Source organism: Crotalus tigris, unplaced genomic scaffold (assembly GCF_016545835.1).
Source record: "Crotalus tigris isolate CLP2741 ecotype Arizona unplaced genomic scaffold, ASM1654583v1 scf7180000019021.11574027:1482141, whole genome shotgun sequence".
Taxonomy (NCBI): Eukaryota; Metazoa; Chordata; class Lepidosauria; order Squamata; family Viperidae; genus Crotalus; species Crotalus tigris.
In genome coordinates this window covers 463,116-485,000 of record NW_024097333.1, presented here as the reverse complement: position 1 = coordinate 485,000, position 21,885 = coordinate 463,116, and the positions used below count along the sequence as shown (strand labels likewise).

Sequence of the window (21,885 nt, the reverse complement as noted above, 5' to 3'; positions counted from 1 at the left end):
GTGCTTGGAATAACATGGAAATCTGCTTTATAAGCCACTCTGGTTCAGCTCATTCAACACACGCTCAATTAACAAATTACATTATGATTTTAGTACAGTGTGTAAATTCAACCACTGGCAGCGTTTACATTTGCAACCATTATGTTAAACTATTTGAATGTGCCAATTTATTTTATCTATATTAGATCTGAAAATAAGTATTCTATGCAGTAATAATGAGAGGTAGAAAATCCTGGTGACAGTGTGATTACTCTAGTGGCTTATATATACATCTGCCTTTTATATTTCCACTCTACTTAATTATCCAAACTGAGTCTACATGTGTGTATGGACACATGAGAAAATTGTGTACCACATTTTCATCCCATTTTATTCAGAGATTCTTTTCTTTCCTTCCCTCCCTCTTTCCATCCCTCTTTCCTTTCCTTTCCTTTCCTCCCTTTTTTCTTTCCTTTATTGTGCATGGTTTAAATTAGAAGTTGTGTGTTTGTTGCTTTATCGATATTTTAAAATAGATCTTGCGCCTGAATTTTTGCTAGTGTTCAGTTTGAAGGAAAAAAAATCAGATTAAATGGAGTACATAGCTCACCTTGGCCTAAGACTCCAGTCCTTTAATATAAACAGCGTAGCCAGAATCACAAGTGCCGCTGAGTTGTGCTGATTTCATGGCACTAAATTCCCCCTCTGGGTCTACTCAGAGGAGCTTCCTCTGTTGTGTGGGCCCCGCTCTGCTGTTTTGATGAAGGAAATGGAAGGGGGAGGGGATATTTCAGCACTTTTGCCTGATGCCCACCTGACAGCACTCTGTCGGACACAGCATGCTAACCTTCCCCAGCCGCGTGGCACGGTGCCTGGGGATTCTGGGAGTTGTAATCCCAGCACAGCTAAAGGGACCCAAAATGTTTTTGCGCACTTCATAGGGTTTGAAAAAATCTTCCTGGAAAGATGCTGGTGCCTTTGGCTGGTCTTGAAAGGCCAAGTGAGGTCACGTGAAGTTAGTACTTGGGAATCCTCCAGCCAGTCTAGACAGAGAAGGGGGGAAAAAAAACCAGCATCCTGGAAGAAAGCCGTGGGGAGCTGCTTAATGGGGGGCTGCCAAGCCTGCACAGCTAAGCCTGTGAAACCTGCAGGTGCTGAGCTTGGCCCAAGAGATTCCTTGCTTTCACTGTTTACTTCCCCAAATTGTAACGGTAGAGACGCTTCCGGTAAAGAGTTACCAGAACTTAGTTGCTGTGTTTATAGATTTGGATGAAACATGAAAGCCTCTAAAAGAAATAATTCTTCTTGTTCCAACTTTCTTTCTTTCTTTCTTTCTTTCTTTCTTTCTTTCTTTCTTTCTTTCTTTCTTTCTTTCTTTCTTTCTTTCTTTCCTTCCTTCCTTCCTTCCTTCCTTCCTTTTCTTTCTTTTTTCTTTTTTCTTTCTCTTTCTCTCTTTCTCTTTCACTCTCTTTCTCTTTTTTCTCTCCTCTTTCTTCTTTCTTTCTTTCCTTTCTTTTTTCTTTCTCTTTCTCTCTCTCTCTTTCTCTTTCTCTCTCTTTCTCTTTCTTTCTCTTTTTCTTTCTCTTTTTTCTCTCTTTCCTTTTCTTTCTTTTTTCTTTTTTTCTTTTTCTCTTTCTCTTTTTCTTTCTCTTTTTCACTCTTTCTCTTTTTTCTCTCCGCTTTCTTTTTTTCTTTCCTTTCTTTTTTTCTTTCTCTTTCTCTCTCTCTTTCTTTCTTTCTTTGTCTCTTTCTTTCTCTTTTTCTCTTTCTCTTTTTTCTCTCTTCTTTCTCTCTTTCCTTTTCTTTCTTTTTTCTTTCTCTTCTTTCTTTTCTATCTCTCTTTCTCTTTTTCTTTCTCTCTTTTTCTCTTTTTTCTCTTTTTCTTTCTTTCTTTTCTTTCTTTCCCCAAATAGCAGTATCTCTTCCTGCCCCCCCCCCCTTTCACAATTTCAATTAAGAGACCCGTGTGGGAAAAAGTGTCATTTTCTTGGTTCAGGAGAGGGAGCCGTTTCCTCAAAACTAAAAAGGAACCTTTGGCTGTTTGATGAAACTTTTTCGCCTGTGGGCAGAATGCTTCCAGAACTTGACAGGCTTTCTGCCTTCACACCGAGTGTCAGCCCTGAAAGAAGACACAGGATTCGTCCTCTGGGTTCCCTGTGCTCTCTTTTCAGATTGGAAGCGCCAGTCCTAACTGCAGGTTTGATGGCAACTGCTTTTCATTAATTCAGATTGCAATGGAGGTCACACCAAAAGCTGGTCTTGCGTTTATTTAGTTATTTATTAAATTTATATGCCACTCACTTCTCAGTTCGAGGCATCTCTGGGCAGCTTGCAGTGTAAAAAAACATACGTATATAAAAGCAATTATAAATATAAAAACAGATGAACACGTCTCCATCTCTTTGGTTGCTGGGTTGCGAGTTGGAAGGATTTCATGCTGAGAAGAGGGAGAACAGATTCCCTTCATGGAACTCTGCCAGCAGAAGGTTGGTTTGATTTTGGATTAGCAGGTTGTACGAAGCCAGCTAACAAGGTTTGTCTGAATAAATCACGGTTAACAAGCTAGCTAAGTATGATGCATCAAGCTGCACAGCAGAGGTGTTTTAATCCCTCCAAGCACAGCAGTTAGGCCTGCCCAATGCAGCTAGCTGCCTCTGGCAATTGTTGACCGTCTTGCCAAGGATTTGCAAGAACAGCCATGTTGGAAGCAGGAGGCTCCCTTTCTGAATCTCTTTTGTGCAATAGTCCCAGAGGCGCTGAGGTCATAGGCAGTGGGCTTTGTTTCTGGGCCCCACTAAGGCCTTCCTTGAGCCCAAGTTGGAATCAGTTTCCTGCCACTGTTTTCTAAAGCAAAGAGCCAGAAAAAACAGGGGGTTTCCTCCCTCTGTGGCTGAAATCCTGGTCAGCTGCCAAGTGAAGAGCTGCACTGCAAGAGGGGAGCCTGCCAGGCTGAGACTGCAGGTGGAGATGTAGAGGAAAAAAATCAGACCTAAATCCAAGAATGACAAGGCGCAACCGGTGGAACTCGTCAAAGGGAGATCCATCTTGGAACTTCCTGGCAGTCCGAACAACTAGCCAAAGGAATACAGGTAGTCCTCGACTTATAAAAGTTCATTTAGTGACTGTTCAAAGTTACAAAGCGACTGATGACCGTTTTTCACATTTACGACCGTTGGAGCGTCCCCACGGTCACGTGGTCAGAACTCAGATGCTTGACAACTGACTCATGTTTATGACAGTGGCAGTGTCCCGGGATCGTGTGATCCCCTTTTGCAATCTCCCAACAATCAAAGTCAGCGGAGAAGCCAGGTTCACTTAAAGCTTTTCTGATGACATTCTTCCACCTTTCTCCTCAGCTGCCAAGAAATTACCGTAGGTGACATTTTTAAAGCGAGCAATTTACAAAATAGCTGGCAGGCGTTTTAGGTTCTCAAAAATTCTGCACGCCCAGATGGTAGCGGATGCAAGCCGGTTTGCGTGTCTGCTACTTTCTCCTGCATCGCGCCCGTCTATAACTAGCTGCAGATTCATGGACAGCTTATTTTTGTGCCTTTTCCAGCCTATCCTCCACCTGTTTTGTTTGGATTTTCTATTGTGTAGAGCAGTGTTTCTCAACCTTGACCATTTTAAGGCATGTGGACGTCAACTCCCAGAATTCCACAGCCAGAATTGCTGGCTGTGGAATTCTGGGAGTTGAAGTCCACATGCCTTAAAATGGTCAAGGTTGAGAAACACTGGTGTAGAGTTTTTCTTGCAACTATAAATCAAAAAGTTTTTTTTTTCTCAGAATGCAGAAGGAAGCTGAGAGGTTATTCTTAGAAGACAGAAAAGAGTTTCAGTTCAAGATTCCAAGCTCTGATCTCTGCTCCATGCACTTCCTTCCCTTCCCTTCCCTTCCCTTCTCTCTTCCTCTTCCCCAGTGGTTCTCAACCTTTCTAATGCCGCAACCCCATAATACAGTTCCCCATGTTGTGATGACCCCCAACCACTTATACATCACCGGGTGCCAGGGGCCTGGCCAAAGAAAAGGGGGAAAAAATGGTGGACAGCCTTGTTTGGCGACCCCCGTGAAATGGTCGTTCGACCCCAAATGGGGTCCTGACCCACAGGTTGAGAACCACTGCTCTTCCCAGTTTAAGAAATGTGGCAAGGGGGATGCAGTCAATCAATCAGAATAGAGCAGGAAGAGACTTTGGGGGTCTTTTAATGCAACCCCCTGCTCAGGGTTAACAGTTGGATTTCAATCAGGAAACACTGCTTGGAATGCTTTGAAATAAAAGTGTTCACTTCTCACTCCTCCTTATGGCTGGAAAGAGATGGAAAGTCTTCTTAAAAAGACATTTTGACTTCCTACAAGTAAAAAAATAAAAGTAAATAGAAAGTAGAGACCGGTTCATTAAGCCTCCAACGAGCCTGTTACATTTGTATTAATTATCAAATTGGAGTGGGTGCTTGAGTCCTGCAACCAATATGAGGCCACATTTTTGTTAACGACTTAAATGAAAAGATGTGAGGGATGCTTCTGGATGAGACAGAGAAGATGGGGGAGACGGTTTAGAATTATCTTGATAAGTTAGAGAAGTGAGCTGAAGATAATGAAATGGAAACAGATTGTTTGGTTGTTTGTTTTTTCCCCCTAAGAAATCAAAATTGAAGGTTCAAAATGGGAAGCACTGGTTTAATAACAGCATGTCAAAAGTGTTTTGGAATTGAAGTTGAACTAAATAGCGTTCCTCCAGCATTGTTACAAGGGAGAGAGAGGGAGGGAGGGAGAGAAAGAGAGTGCAATTTTAGGCTGTTTCAACAGATGTTATTTTAAAAACCATGAACAGTAATTTTTCCATATAATTCTGTCTTGGCCAGATCCCACTTTAAATCTTTTGTCCAGTTCCGGGCACATACTTTGGGAAGCTTTCAAAGAGACTGGAACAGATTTAAAGAAAGCAGAGAGGACCCCATCTTCTTTGTGGCAGCCCCTCAAATACAGGAACACTGCTATCATGTCACCCCCTAGTCCTTCTTTTCTCTAGACTGGCCATACCCAACTCCTGCAACTGTTCTTTGATTGTTATAGTCCCCAGGCCTTTAATCGTCTTTGTTGCTCTTCTCTGCACTTTTTCCTACAGTCTCAACTTCTTTTTTTGTAACGCGGGGACCAAAACTGGATGCAGAATTCCAGGTGAGGTCTTACTAAGGCTTTATAAAGTAGCCCTAATACTTCACTTGATTTTGAGTCTATGCCTCTGTTTATGTAGAATTATAGGTTTATATAGGTCCCTTCTAGTCCTATGATTCTAGATTGCTCTAAGAAATCCCTGTTTTTGCATTTCTCTCTCCAGATCTCTTCACCACCCATTGTTCTTGGAAGGCAAGAATAAACTTGGTTCCACTCTAGCGCAGCCGCAGTTTAATTGTTTAGTGAGAGGGTAGCCGTTTTCCTTTAGCCCGTCCGGTTTCAGTTGTGTCTTTGGCAACTTACATGCTTCCTGCTCTGTCTGCAGGTTCAGATTGCTTTTGAATGGTGCCACTGTTAGGGAGTTCAGTTTGGCTGCTCGGTGAGCCAAGATGCTTGTTTTTGGAAAAGCTGGTTGACTCCATTTTGAAGCTTTGGCTGTTCTCGGAGCCCAGCTGTTACAATTCAGAGCAGACCTTTCCTTTTTTGTTTATGGCTGTCCCGCTCAAACTTGGGAGATGAGATGATCATAAGAATACCGTGGACTACAAGAAGAAGCAAATCAGTTGGGCTTTAGCCAAATAAAGTCTGTCAGCGAGCAGAAAGTCTCATACTTTGGCATGTGTAAGCCATGGATAGTAGGCTAGAAAAAAAATGGCTGCGTGATTGGCAAGGTTGAAAAGAGAGGAAGAAGGTGGAAGCTTGAGAAACAATGTGACCATAGTGACATTTCTTTTGATGTAATTAAAAGGCTGTTGTGTGAATCTAGGAAAAATTTCAATTAAAAAAAAAAGTTTAACGATTCTACCCCAGTTCCTGTTCAGACACTGACATCGTTTGACACATCATTATTTCCTTTGAACACTAGAAAGAGTGGAAGCAATTTTACCCCTGGAGGAATCCACGACCCTGTCCCCAAGTTGTTGTCTTTATTTCTAATTGAAGACCACCTATCACTTTTCAAGGCAGTCAGCTCCACAGTTTCTGCTTTTCCAAGGAAATTATCAGCATGTCAAATGAAATCAGTGTTGAAATCAATCTCACCTCCAGCCTGTTTATGATATTTTGCAATGCTCCAAGAAAAAGTGACTTATTATTAAATGAAAATAAAGTTAAATAATGATGTTTGGGAGCCGCTCAGAGTGACAGAAAAGTTATCATTTAGAAGGAGAGATGTGAACTGCGGAGGTATGACCCATCCTCAAATTTATGACCGTTGCACCCTTCCCGTGGTCATGAGATTGCAATTTGGACACTTGGCAACTGGCTGGCATTTACAACAATTGCAGCGTCCCGAGGTCATGTGAACTGCGATTTATGGCCACCTCAAATGGCTTCCAATGAGCAAAGTCAAATGGGGAAAGCTGGATTCACTTAACAACCAGAGTGATTCATTTAACAACCATGGTAAAAATCGTAAAATCAGGACTGATTGATGATTTTTTTAATGACTGCATTGCTTAGTGACCAAAATTCCAGTCCCGTTGTCACTGTAGTCATCAAAAGCCAACCTTTTAAGATTGTTGCCAACCTCTTGTGTGAAATGGTATAGGTTCTCCTGTTTGAACAAGGGGCTGAACTAGAAAACCTCCAAGATCCCTTCCAGCTCTATTCTACTCTAATTCTGCTCCTATTCTATTCTATTCTGTTCCATTCCATTCCTAGTTTATTCTATTCTATTCTATTCCATTCCATTCCATTCCATTCCATTCCATTCCATTCCATTCCATATTTTCTATTCTATTCTATTCTATTCTATTCTATTCTATTCTATTCTATTCCATTCCATTCCATTCCATCCCATTCCATTCCATATTTTCTATTCTATTCTATTCTATTCCCATTTTGTTCACAGGAAAATTCTGCTTGTGACATTAAAAATAAACAGCTCCAAAATGTTCCTATTTCAAGTTGTAAATTGTTCTCACAAATTGGAGCTGTGATAGCAGGAACAGAGAAGCGACAGAAAAGTTCTCAAATTTGCTTTTGCCAGTTTCCAAGCATTTTAACGCGAACCTGCTTTAGTAAAGGAAACCGACAAGTTTCACCCTGCACTGACTTGTGAAATCTATATTTAGCATTAATAAAATGTGAACAGTTGAATGACAAGATGGTGTTTCCAGGCAGAACTGCTGCTTGTGCAACTATTTGGTCCTTTCCTCACTATTATTACAGGCAGTCCTCAACTTATGACCACAATTGAGCCCAAAATTTCTGTTGTTAAACGAGACAGTTATTAAATAAGTTTTGCCCCACCTTTCTTACCTCAGTTGTTAAGTGAATCACTGTAGTTGATACGTTAGCAACACAGTTGTTAAATGAATCTGACTTCTCCGTTGGCTTTGCCTATCAGAAGGTGCGAAAGGGGATCACGTGACCCTGGACACTGCAGCCGTCATAAATATGAGTCAGTTGTCAAATGTCTGAATTTTGATCATGTGTCCATGAGGGATGCTGCAATAGGTGTAAGGGTGAAAAATAGTCATAAGTCACATAAGTCACCTTAGCCTTTGTTCATAATGTGCTCAAAGCCATAGCCCAACAGTTCTGTTTTCCAGTCTTGTAGAGTTGGGAGCATCTAAAATTTCTTGACCTTTTAGCAGGACAAAAAAATTGTTTTATCTAAAGCGGTATGTTTAAGAAGGCACTGTTTTAAACCAGGGTTTGAAAGTGGTGTATAGATCCTCTTTGTTGTATCCCCTTTGGTACAAATCATTTGCAGTTTGTGGGGTTCTTTTTTTCCTTTCAAGGAACAATTTTCCCTTTTGCTTAGGACCTGGTACAGGGGTAGGCCACCTTGGCTCTTTTATGACTGGTGGACTTCAATTCCCAGAATTCCCATGCTGAGGGGAAAGGGAGAGGTTTCCAAGCTGAGCCAGGCTGGCTCAGGAATTCTGGGAGTTGAAGTCCACAAGTCATAAAAGGGCCAAGGTGGCCTACCCCCGACCTGGTGCATTTAAAAAAAAAATTAAAATCTAGAACCCTAACAGTACCCTTCTGCTTTACACGATAATTTTATGAACAGCAAAGTCCCCACTTTCAAACCAGAGAGATACTAGTATCTCATAACTTTTATTTATTCATATTCTGTTTTTATTATTTTTACAAATAACTCAAAGGCAGCGAACCTATTTTTCCCACAAAAACCAATCCTGTGAGGAGGCTGAGAGGGACTGACTGTCACTCAGCTGGCTTTCATGCCTAAGGCAGGACTAGAACTCACTGCTTTCTGGTGATTGGCTCAAAATCACCCAGTCGGCTTTCCTGCCTAAGGCGGAACTAGAACTCACCACCTCCCTGTTTCTAGCCTTTAATGCAGTGGTCCTCAACCTTTTTAATGCCGCGACCCCCCAAGCGGTTGTAAGTTGAGGACTACTCCACCCGTCGTAAGTCGAGGACTACTCAACGGGTGCAGCACCGTTTGCAGAATGGGGCTTTTGGTGGGCTCAGCAGGGCAGAGACAGCCTGGACAATTCCTATTGGCTTTTGAAAGCCAATAGAATGAGACTCTATTCAAGAGAGCCTATTCTATTGGCTTTCAAAAGCCAATAGAATAAAAGGGAGCAGCACAGCTAAGGAAAAGGGGGGGGGGGAAATGGCGGACTGCGTTGTTTGGCGACCCCCGTGAAATGGTCGTTCGAGCCCAAATGGGGTCCCGACCCACAGGTTGAGAACCGCTGCTTTAATGCTTTCCCCACAGCCGTTTTATAGGGCTGCTATCGTTCCCTATGAGTGAAGCCTCTGGCCCTGCAGACAAGTAGCTATTGAATACCGCTCCTATCCCATACCCAACCCTCCTGGCCAATTCTTACCATTTTATGCGCAGTTGTTATTATCAGATCAGTGTGTCTTAGTTCCCTAGAATGTAGCCAACTTCTGTTAATGCTGCCTGTAAAATTAAAACACACCCTTGACTGCCCACCAGGGATCTGCCACCAATTGTAACATTCGTATCCTGCTTTGTGCCTTTGTTTTTATTTTATGTTTAAGGAGGCTTTGAGCACAAATAACTTTCTTTCTTATCTCCCATTTTGCCGGGAATGGAACTACTGCTTGCAAACAAAGGCCCACCCCTACTCCTGCCTCCTTGGCTTTGTCCAGCTGTGGTTCATCCCCCCCCCCCCCCAGCATCTCTCTGTCCTCCTGCTTTAAACAGATCCCTGATGCCATAAAAAGTGCTGCATCTTATCTCTGGGCTGTGCTGTTTTCCCCATTTCCGCTCTGCCCCCAGGGCTGAGCGATGGTGACTTTCTGGCCTCAGATCTTCAGATAGTCATCAGCCTTTACTCAGCCCTGCCACTTCCCGGGGCTCTGCGGATTCTCGGATTCTCCGTCTGCCTGTCACAGCAGCAGCTGGAACTCTTCTGCCCTGTAAAAAAAAAAAGGGAAGGATTTGGGGAGTTGGGTGAGAGGTATGTGGGAATGACATGCACTGTTGCACTTGAGGGCTCCTTGGTGTTCTCTGAACTCAGTTGTTTTCTTGCAGACATTTCGTTACCCAAACTAGGTTACTTCGATGCTAGCCTAGCACAGCCAAGCTCAAATAGTGCCAAGGACCCATCATTTCAACCCTGGGCTACAAATATTCTCCTTCACTGTCCTACTTGACGCAAAGAAATAGTCCCCCTCCCTCTCAAACAAGGGTTATTGTTCTAGGGCAGGGGTAGGCAACCTTGGCTCTTTTATGACTGGTGGACTTCAACTCCCAGAATTCCTGAGCCAGCCATGCGCGGCGCGCGTGCACGGCGCCGCAAAAAATGGCGGATCGCCACCTTTGGCGACCCCCGAAAAATGGTCGATCGACCCCAAATGGGGTCGCGACCTATAGGTTGAGAACCGCTGCACTAGGCCCTCAGTCTAGGCGAGACATACACGTAGTCCTCAACCTATGACTACAACTGACCCCAAAATGTATGCTGTCAAGTGAGAAATTTGTCAAGTGAGTTTTGCCTCATTTTGCTCCTCCCTTTTATTCTATTGGCTTTTGAAAGCCAACAAAATAGACTCTCTTGAACAGAGTCTAATTCTATTGGCTTTTGAAAGCCAGTAGGAATTGTCCAGGCTGTCTCTGCCCTGCTGAGCCCGCCAAAAGTCCCATTCTGCAAACGGTGCTGCACCCGTTGAGTAGTCCTCGACTTACGACCGGTTGAGTAGTCCTCGACTTATGACCAGTTGGGGATCGCGGCATTAAAAAGGTTGAGAACCACTGCTTTAAATGCTTCCAGTGAAGGAGAGAACCCCCCCTCTCCTGACCCTATACCAGAGGCTTTCCCTCCCCCCCCCATTATGGAACAGCTCTTCCATTAAGAAATACTTCCTGATGTTCAGCTGAAGATTCCTTCCTTGCAATTTAGGTCTCTTTTGTTCTTGTGTTTCTTCTGGGACTGCCCTGAAGCATTCTGCCTCTTTTCTACATGGCTGCCCTTTTGGTACTTGAAGATAGCCAGCACATTTCGCTTCTTTGCAGGTTAAACATCTCAAAAGCCTCCAGCTGTTCTTCCATACCACTTTTCTTGCTCAACCCATTGATTCGCTTCGCTCACCTCCCTCTGGACATGCTCCTAATGGTTAATGTCCTTCATAAAATGTGATGAGGCCTGACAATGCAGAATAGAGAGGAACAGTAGTAGCCGGCTACTTTGTGTTGTACGAACTGAGCCTTGGCTTAATTCAGTCGAGATGGGACAACTCGCCACAGCCAACTCGCTGCGGAACGATTCGCCGCAGCACAATTCAACAATTCAATTTAACGATTTAAAATCATTTTAAAAAGCATTTTAATTTTTGTCGTTCACATTTCATTTCGTCCCTCCTGTGGCATCGTTTCTTTCATGATTCTGTTCCACTATTTCTTCGGTATTAAGTGTAACTTTTGTCCCGCGGCGAGTCGTCCCACAGCAAGTTGGCCGCACCAAGTTAATAATAATAATAATAGTAAAGTTGGAAGGGACCTTGGAGGTCATCTAGTCCAACCCCCCGCTCAGGCAGGAAACCCTACACCATTTCGGACAAATGGCTGTCCAGTCTCTTCTTAAAAACTTCCAGTGTTGGAGCATTCACCGCTTCTAGAGGCAGGTTGTTCCACTGGTTAATTGTTCTCACTGTAAGGAAGTTTCTCCTTAGTTCTAGGTTGCTTCTCTCCTTGATTAGTTTCCATCCATTGCTTCTTGTTCTGCCTTCAGGCACCTTGGAGAATAGTTTGACTCCCTCTTCTTTATGGCAGCCCCTGAGAGATTGGAAGACTGCTATCATGTCCCCCCTTGTCCTTCTCTTCATTAAACTAGACATACCCAATTCCAGCAACCGTTCCTTGTATGTTTTACCCTCCAGTCCCCTAATCATCTTTGTTGCTCTTCTCTGCACTCTTTCTAGAGTCTCAACATCTTTTTTACATCGTGGTGACCAAAACTGGATGCAGTATTCCAAGCGTGGCCTTACCAAGGCCTTGAAGAGTGGTATTAATACTTCACGTGATCTTGATTCTATCCCTCTGTTAATGCAGCCTAGAACTGTGTTGGCCTTTTTGGCAGCTGCAGCACATGGCTGGGTCATATTTAAGTGATCGTCCACTAGGACTCCGAAATCCCTCTCACAGTTACTACTATTCAGCAAGTTGGCCGCGGTGACTGTCTCAATCTTCTCATTCAAGAAAAGGACCTTTTCTTGCTAGTTTAAAACTGGGGTAATAGCAGCTTGTTTCAGTTTGTGGTGTGCTTCCTTTTCTTGGGTTGGCAAGAATTCTTAAACTGGTGGGTGTATCCCAGGATGAGCTGTGCAAGGTCATTTTTCCTCTACTCCATCTGAAAGCTAGCTGGGGCCAGTCTCTCTCTTCTCAGCCTACACCACCCCAGCTCAAAGGGTTGTCGTTGTGAGGAAAATAGGAGGAAAGTGTTTTGGATATGTTTCCCAACTTGGGTCATTTGTAAAAACAGTAAAGGTGGGATCCATATAACCATCTCTGTTGCAGTTGTTAATAACCCAGTTGTTAATGAAAAGATGGACTAGGGGTGACATGACAGCAGTGTTTGAATGTTTGAGAGGCTACCCCAAAGAAGAGGGAGTCAAGCTATTCTCCAAAGCGCCTGAAGGCAGGACAAGAAGCAACCGATGGAAACTAATCAAGGAGAGAAGCAACCTAGAACTAAGAAGGAATTTCCTGACAGTGAGAACAAATAATCCGTGGAACGGCTTCCCTCCAGAACAGTGGTTCTCAACCTTTTTAATGCCGCGACCCCCCAACCGGTCGTAAGTCGAGGACTACTCAACTGGTGCAGCACCGTTTGCAGAATGGGACTTTTGGCGGGCTCAGCAGGGCAGAGACAGCCTTGACAATTCCTATTGTCTTTTGAAAGCCAATAGAATTAGACTCTATTCAAGAGAGTCTATTCTATTGGCTTTCAAAAGCCAATAGAATAAAAGGGAGTAGCACAGCTAAGGAAAAGGGGGGGAAAAATGGCAGACTGCGTTGTTTGGCGACCCCCGTGAAACGGTCCTTCGACCCCAAATGGGGCCCTGACCCACAGGTTGAGAACCACTGCTCCAGAAGCTGTGGGTGCTCCATCACTGGAGGTTTTAAAGAAGAGATTGGACAACCATTTGTCTGAAATGGCCTAGTTTTTCCTGCCTGAGCCAGGGGGTTGGACTAGAAGACCTCCAAGGTCCCTTCCCGTCCTGTTAAATGCCATTATCCTAACTGGGCCTTCATCAAATCCAAATCCCAGCTCAGCTTTTTATTGTGAATGTTCATAGCAGGAAATGCAGGGAGGCTTCCTTCCTTCGTCTTGCACGTTTCTGCGCCAGGTCTACGCTTATCACCCTGGCAGGAGTTCCGTGTCCTGCATCAGAGAGACTTCAAAAGAGGGGTTTGACCCAAGAGACGGCACCCCGCTGGCAAAGCCCCAGCCCCTTCTGGCTTCCATCCTGCCTGTCTGGGATAAAAAAAACGACCTCCCCCCTTCCTGTTTGTTGTTCCAGCAGATCTGTTCAGTTCAGGAAGAGTCCAAGCGAGGCAGAAGCCCGATAAGGTTCCTGACCCCAGGAGAGCTTTGCTCCCAGCTGCCGAGACCGGAGGAAGTCCCAGAAAAGTCCCCAACAGCTGGAGGGGAAGTTTGGGGAGACTGATTGGGTTGAGTTTCCAGTTGCTTGTTATAAATAGCAGAGAGGAGGGGGAGCCTCGCCGATGTGAAGAGGAGGGATGCGTAGGAAGAGAACCCAGTAAAGCAGTGGTTCTCAACCTTTTTAATGCGGCGACCCCCAACCGGTCGTAAGTCAAGGACTACTCAACCGGTCGTAAGTCGAGGACTACTCAACTGGTGCAGCACCGTTTGCAGAATGGGACTTTTGGCGGGCTCAGCAGGGCAGAGACAGCCTGGACAATTCCTATTGGCTTTTGAAAGCCAATAGAATTAGACTCTATTCAAGAGAGTCTATTCTATTGGCTTTCAAAAGCCAATAGAATAAAAGGGAGGAGCACAGCTAAGGAAAAGGGGGGAAAAATGGCGGACTGCGTTGTTTGGCGACCCCCGTGAAATGGTCGTTCGACCCCAAATGGGGTCCCGACCCACAGGTTGAGAACCACTGCAGTAAAGAGATAGCCATTGACTTACGAACCAGAACTGGGACCAGGATTTCTGTCGCTAAGCAAGTCAGTGGAAGTGAATCGCTCCGAATTTGGCAACCTCGTTTTTTGCCACAGTTCTGAAGCGGACTATTGCAGTCCTTAAGTGAATCGGGCCGTCATTAAGCAAATCGGGCTTCTCCTATCGACCTGGCTGGTGGGAAGCCATCTGGGAAGATCGCAAATGTCGGTCACGTGACCCCTAGGGTCACGCTGGGTTGCAAAGCACCCAAACTTTGATCACGTGAGTGTGGGGATGTTGGCAGAATTGTAAGGTTATAAGTCAATTTTTTCAGTGGTCTAAATCAAGGGTCCCCACTACCGGGCCTTGAACTGTTCAGAACTGGGCCACGGAAGTGGTGGGTGAGTGCGTGCACATGGGCTCCATTTTTGCGAGCGATGGGCACGCATGCATGCCACTCATGCAGATGGAGCTACGTGCACGCACTTCCCCACCATTTGCATGGAACCATCCCCTCTCCCCCCCCCCCCGCCAGTCCACAAAGCCCAAAAGCTTAGGGAACTCTGGTCTAGATTGTCTGAGTCCGTGTGCTGCAGCTGCCAAAAAGGCCAACACAGTGCTAGGCTGCATTAACAGGGGGATAGAATTAAGATCACGTGAAGTTTTAATACCACTTTATTGGAATACGGCATCCAGTTTTGGTCACCGCGATGTAAAAAAGATGCTGAGACTCTAGAAAGAGTGCAGAGAAGAGTAACAAAGATGATCAGGGGACTGGAGGCTAAAGCATATAAGGAACGGTTGCTGGAATTGGGGATGTCTAGTTTAATGAAGAGAAGGACAAGGGGGGACATGATAGCAGTGTTCCAATATCTCAGGAGCTGCCCCAAAGAAGAGGGAGTCAAGCTATTCTCCAAAGCGCCTGAAGGCAGGACAAGAAGCAACGGATGGAAACTAATCAAGGAGAGAAGCAACCTAGAACTAAGGAGAAATTTCCTGACCGTTAGAACAATTAACCAGTGGAACAACATGCCTCCAGAAGCGGTAAATGCTCCAACACTGGAAGTTTTCAAGAAGAGACTGGACAGCCATTTGTCTGAAATGGTATAGGGTTTCCTGCCTGAGCAGGGGGTTGGACTAGATGACCTCCAAGGTCCCTTCCAACTTTATTATTATTATTATCGATCATCGCACAGTCAGCCAGATGTTCAGACTGGGTTTGGCATTTTGTCTACCTATCGAGTCCTTACCCAGGACCTGGGATAGGCAGATGTGGATGTTTGATGATATTACAGATATCGTCGCAGGATGGAAGCAGTTCCTATTATTGTTGTTGTTGTTGTTATTATTATTATTATTATTTCTCATTGTTCAGACCTCTCTATATCATTGGCATCTCTCCTTTTTCTTGTAGTATTAACCTCTTCTCTCTGTGTTCTGCAACATCTCCTGCCTTCTGATGGAGATGTTGCCTGCCTGTGTGCTATATGGTTTAGTTTCAGAGTGTTGTGCGTGCCAAACCAATGGCGGTTTATGCTGTAAACAGTTCAGTAATAACTTAGGATGTGATACGAGATGAATCTCTATAAACTTTGCTCCGCTTCTGTCAGTATTGTGTGAGAATTATCGGTACCTTAGCTCCCTGTTCGCTTTGTAGTATTGGAGGGTGCCAATATCTCTCTTGAAAGCTTTGTATTGAGACACTGGGGAAAAAAAACCAGAACTCTTGTGGGGTAGAAGTAACCCGGCATTACAGAAGCAAATTGGTCGTGGCATCGGAAACATATCTGGCAGAAGAATAGGGATCCATGCTGTGGAGGGGGGGGGGGAATCACTTTCCCATCACTAATGCTGCCGCCAAGTAGCTGGGGGAAAATCTTCCCAGTTGCTAATGCTTCTTCTGGAACACACCTGTTCTGTGGGCTCAAGAAAAGGGCCTTGGGTTGGCAGCATCAGGAATCACAGCTGGGCAGGAGGGCCTGGGAAGCAAGCAAGGCCCAGCCCAGAACAGAAATGTCCTAGCCCAGCCTTCCAAAGGGGTAAAGATGGCAAATTATGGAATTGTTAGCTCAGCATCACCTCAGATGGGGACTGCAGCCAAGAAATTAAAAGACGCTTGCTCCTGGGGAGGAAAGCGATGGCAAATCTAGACAGCATACTCAAAAGCAGAGACATCACCCTGCCAACAAAAGTGCGTATAGTCCAGGCCATGGTTTTCCCAGTTGCAATGTATGGCTGTGAAAGTTGGACCCTAAGAAAGGCTGAGCGCCAAAGAATGGAGGCCTTTCAACTCTGGTGCTGGAGAAGACTCCTACGAGTCCCCTGGACTGCAAGGCGTTCAAACCGGTCAGTCCTAGAAGAGATCAACCCCGACTGCTCTTTAGAAGGCCAGATCCTGAAGTTGAAACTCAAATACTTTGGCCACCTAATGAGAAGGAAGGACTCACTGGAGAAGGGCCTAATGCTGGGAAAGATTGAGGGCAATAGAAGAAGGGGACGACAGAGAATGAGATGGCTGGATGGAGTCACTGAAGCAGGAGGTGAGAACTTAAATGGACTCCAGAAGATGGTAGAGGACAGGAAGACCTGGAGGAATGGAACGTTGTCCATGGGGTCGCGATGGGTCGGACACGACTTCACAATTAACAACAACAACAACAAGCTCAACATCTCTGGATGGGTGCCAGCATCAAGAAGGTTGGGGGGGGGGATAGCTATGATCCCCTCCTTAGAAGGGCTCACTTTTCAAAAAGTCTGGGGTGAGTTATAGATTCCATGCATTGATGGCTGCATCTACAGGAGCAGCAGCCTGACCAAAACGTGAATAATGCTGTTCTGGCAAGCCAGTCTGATGTGTTTGGAAAGAGAACAGCTACGAAATTTTTGGATGTACTGTTGACTTGGCCATATGTTCAGTTTTGGCACTCATGGAGCTTAAGCTGCACTTCACATCGCGCACAAGGTTAGCGCTGGGTCGTTTGTGGCTCAACATATTGCTGGAACCGAGCCACGCTAGGAAGCCACAGTGCGGTTCATTGTTTGGGAAGAGCATGGGATGTGAATGGAGGCCTTGTGTTTTGTTGACCTGGGTTTAGCCTGTCGTGTGAAATCAACCTAAGAGTGAATCTGTGTCATGAAAACAGGGCAAAAGGCTTTCTAGGGTAGGAAGCACATCTACAAGTGGGAAGGCAACTTACGCAATTTCACAAAACACCTCTTACGGGGAGGATTCTCTAAAAGCATCCTGGCAACATAATATTTATATTTTAACACTGAAATTGTTCTTTACGAGGCAAAAAAATGGTACTCGTGAAAATCTCTGCTTTGCCAGATGAATCGGGGGCAACATGGGAGTTGCAGGTTCTTCTCCATGTCTAGTCTAGAGAAAAGAAGGACTAGGGGTGACATGACAGCAGTATTCCAGTATTTGAACGGCTGCCACTGAGAAGAGGGCGTCAAACTGTTCTCCAAAGCACCAGACAAAAAACAACGGATGGAAACTGATCAAGGAGAGAAGCAACCTGGAATTAAGGAGAAACTTCCCGACAGTGAGAACAGTCAGCCAGTGGAACAGCTTGCCACCAGAAGTTGTGGGTGCTTCATCTCTGGAGGTTTTTAAGAAGAGACTGAAATCTCTTCTGCTTGAGCAGGGCGTTGGACTAGAACAGTGTTTCTCAACCTTGACCATTTTAAGGCATGTGGACTTCAACTCCCAGAATTCCACAGCCAGCAATGCTGGCTGTGGAATTCTGGGAGTTGAAGTCCACATGCCTTAAAATGGTCAAGGTTGAGAAACACTGGACTAGAAGATCTCCAAAGTCTGTGTTATTCTATTCTGTTCTTGTGTTTAGTATGAGGCTTTAGTACGAGGCATGAATCCACTGCTAATTGGTAGCTTAGATAACAAAGCATGATTAACAATCATGGCTTAAGCATGAACTTGATTTCTCTTCAAGGCTTTGTTGCAGCAGCAATTAACTTTTTGTCGATCCTCAGCCGCCTTGCTGGGAAACACTTTGCTTTCTCACCTTCCCCATCCCTTACAGCTCCAATGAAAACTCCTTCTCCCCCCCCCCCATTTAAACTGTTTTTCTGCTCGCTTTGTGTTGCAGTTTCCTTCCTTTTGCATTCTTTAGCTAGCTAGCTAGCTCTTGGGGGGGGGGAGCAAATGTATTGTATGTGGAATTTCTCGATTGTTGTTTGAGTGTTTCTTTATCAAATATTTTTCAGGCCTACAATATGTAAATATATACCTATAATATTTCCTTCTGACGGTTCTTTTACATTATCTGTAGTCACTGCTACATTCTTAACCATTAGCTTTTGCTCTCATTATTTCTGCTTTTCATATTTTACATTTCAAGCCCTTGTTCAGTAGAATTAGCTGTGGTTCCTGAACTTTCTCTGCACAGGGAACTGGCTGGCGTATCCTGCTCTGGCAGTTATGCTTCACTGTAGGCAAAAGAAATTTGTACAATAGTTGTTGTAGACTTACAACAGTTTATTTAGTGACTGTTCAAGTTACAACGTCACTGGGGAAAAAATGGCCATTTTTTACACTTACGGACATTTAGCATCCCCGTGGTCACACGATCAAAATTTAGATGCTTAGCAACTGGTTCATATTTATGACGGCTGCAGTGTCCGGGGGGGGCTGCAGTGACGGCTGCAGTGTCCTGGGGTCACATGATCCCTTTTTGCAACCTTCTGACAAACAAACAAAATACGTTTGCTGAGATCTTTGGATTAGTAGCTGTTCAGAATTGATGCCCCTCACTCAGTGAGGGAGTTGGCATTTTCTCTTTCTGCTTCTTGGCCTGTTACAGGCACAGCTGTTCTAGGGTGGGAACAGAATCCTTGCACGTGCTGTGCCAGTGGCGCTTTCTCCTTTAGAATCATTTCACAGGATTTTAGCAAATCCTTGCTGGTATTGAAAATAGATCTTAAAGGCAAGTTGTAAGACTCAGATTGAACCGACTTCCATCCTCTTCTGCTTCTTAGATCTTACATATGTTGCCCCTTTTACAGATGGGCTTTTATGGCTCCCGAAAGGAGAGAAAGGCAGAGAAAGGCTGGGTGACACGGCAGATGAATATCTTTTAGGCTGAGACGTAGTTGATGGGAGACAGCAGGGGCTGCTTAAATTTAAGATGATAGCTTACTTGGCTGGTTTCCACTTCAGCAGGAAGCAAATTCTAGTTTTAAAATGGTACAAAAACAATCAGGGAAGCAGCATCCTCTACATCGGTGGTTCTCAGACTTTTTAATGCCGGTCGTAAGTCGAGGACTACTCAACCGGTCGTAAGTCGAGGACTACTCAACCGGTGCAGCACCGTTTGCAGACTGGGACTTTTGGCGGGCTCAGCAGGGCAGAGACAGCCTGGACCATTCCTATTGGCTTTGGAAAGCCAATAGAATTAGACTCTATTCAAGAGAGTCTATTCTATTGGCTTTCAAAAGCCAATAGAATAAAAGGGAGGAGCACAGCTAAGGAAAAGGGGGGGAAAAATGGCAGACTGCGTTGTTTGGTGACCCCCGTGAAGTGGTCCTTCGACCCCAAATGGGGTCCCGACCCACAGGTTGAGAACCACTGGTCTAGAAGAATTCTAGCCAGATGCCGGATCTCCAGATGGACAGTTCTTAAGTTATTTTTGAGAAGCTGGATTGGTCTTGCTAGCTGGGGGCTGCCTTTGTGGTCCCTTGTGACTGAACAGAAGGCTTGTGGGCGTTCTCCTCTCTAATGTTCCCTGAGTTAAATATAGCCTCTCCTTACGGCTGGTGCAACTGCTCCACGTCCTTAAATTCTAGTTGATGAAGGCAATGGTTTTATTGTTTATTTGGCAAGAGGGAACGCCAAATTCCCCAGAGTGGGAAAGGAAGGGCGGAGAAGGGAGGGTTTGATCCCCCAATGGCCTTCTTGCCAATTTGATTTGGAAAAAATGACACAAAGCTTGGACCTTTTTTTTAGCAAGTCCCAAAAGCATTGTGAGAAGTTTTATACCCAAATGTATTTTACTCTTTACGTTCCATCTTCCCCTTAAAATATTAACAGAATCCACAATGGTCTGAGAATCGGTGCCTCTGCTAGATAGTTGACATCAAATTGCAACTAAGTTAATTGAGTAAAATTAGCAAACTTCCTCAAACCCTCCCCCCCCCCGAAATAAGTTACCCAGACCTAATCCACATATCAAAGGATAAGGTCTGCAAACAGAAAGAGTTAATTAAATTAGGTCTCCCAAAGGAACTGCATGTGCACGAGAATGTGCACGAGAATAAACATCATACCCACACACACACACCCCTCAAGTGTCACCCTAGAACAGGGATTGGCTCTTTTATGACTGGTGGACTTCAACTCCCAGAATTCCTGAGCCAGACATGCTGAGGGGAAAGGGAGAGGTTTCCAAGCTGAGCCATGCTGGCTGAAGAATTCTGGGAGTTGAAGTCCACCAGTCATAAAAGAGCCAAGGTTGCCCACCTCTGGCGCTAGACAGTCTCTTATTTAAGATGGTATAGGTCAGAGGTAGGCAACCTTGGCTCTTTTATGACTGGTGGACTTCAACTCCCAGAATTCCTGAGCCAGCATGGCTCAGCTTGGAAACCTCTCCCTTTCCCCTCAGCATGGCTGACTCAGGAATTCTGGGAGTTGAAGTCCATGAGTCATGAGGGGGCCATAGTTCCCCCACGCTGGCTCAGGAATTCTGGGAGTTGAAGTCCACGAGTCATAATGGCCAGGATTGCCCAAAATCTCATTTCCAGAAGACGAAATCTGTTGTTTGCTCCTCAAATCCCTAATTCAGCCAAGAACTTTGCATCATCTCAGCCTTTCTAGCCTTGCCAGATGTGTTGGTCTTTAGCCACAGTGGTTGGGACTTATAGGAGTTGCAATATACCATAGAGTGCAACAGCTGGCTTAGCTGGTTCTGTTTGGGCTGGTATCATAAATCCAGACCAAAGTTTATTTCATGATTCTGGCTTGTTGAGGAAGCAACAAGCCAGGAGCTTCATGGGACAATTTCCCAACATCCCATCTTGGTTTGCTTACTATTTGCACCATGGGGAAGAGCAGATGTCAACAGGCTCTGTTGAACTGTGCGCAGGTCGTCCTTGACTTATGTCCACAAGGGAGCCCACATGTTCTGTTCTTAAGTGAGACATTTATTAAGTGAGTTTTGCCCCATTTTATGACTGTTCTTGCCACAGTTGTTAAGTGAATCACTGCCGTTGATAAGTTAGTAACCCAGTAGTTAAACAACTCTGGCTTCCCCATTGAGTTGGCTTGTCAAAAGGTTGCAAAAGGGGATCACAGGACCTTGGGACACAGCAATGGTCGTAAATGCGAGTCACTCCTCTGAATTTTGATCACATGACCATGGGGATGCTGCAGTGTGTGAAAAACGGTCACAAGTCACTTTTTTTCAGTGCCATTGTTCATTTTGAACGGTCACTAAATGAACTGTTGTAAGTCAACGACCACCAGTCAGTCCTCTGGAATTTTAGAATACTATGAGGTGTGAAATGTCGGTGTTGTGTGTCAGAAATGTCATGTTTTTTTTTAATCCCTTTCCATCCTCTCCACGCGTTGTTTCCAGCATCTCAGAATCTGTTATTCGGTGAGTAGCTACCACAACTTCCCTTCAGTTCCATCATCTCAATACCAAGAGCTCAAATGATCGTCCTTGCTTGCAGGGTAGTTTAGCTGGAGAAGCTGTCGCCGGCCACTTCACAGGCCGAGCATTTGAACCCAGGATTCCTTTGTTTAACCCCCAACCCCCACGGGGACTGCCACACATCTGCTTTCACACAGTCAGACCCTGACCTCGGAGTGGCTGGGGTGCGCGGTCGTCTTGCTTCTAGGACGTGAACGATGAAAGTGCGGCATGTGATCGCTTCCCTCTGGCTGTTTAGATGCTTGGCAAATGGGTGCCTGTTTGTGTGCCTCCGTCCTGGGCAGCTGGGCTGTGGAACAAGGTACCCTGCATCACACGGCTGCTTCTCCCATGGAGCCTCTGGGCTCTAAACTGTAGAGCAGCCCTGGACAGCTGGGAATGTGCTGCATTTCCTCGGGAGTGTCTCGTTGTGCTGCTAACAAACTGCTTTTCTCCTGCCCTGTGGAGAGGCTGCTCAGAGCAGGAGCATCGTGCAGCCAGC

General features: G+C 45.1%; 1 protein-coding gene across 2 annotated transcripts in view; it reads left to right on the top strand.

Moving 5' to 3' along the window:
- ARHGEF2 (Rho/Rac guanine nucleotide exchange factor 2) overlaps window positions 1-21,885 on the top strand; it is a 117,822-nt gene that overhangs the window by 38,693 nt on the left and 57,244 nt on the right. The gene's annotated exons all lie outside the window — the stretch shown is intronic.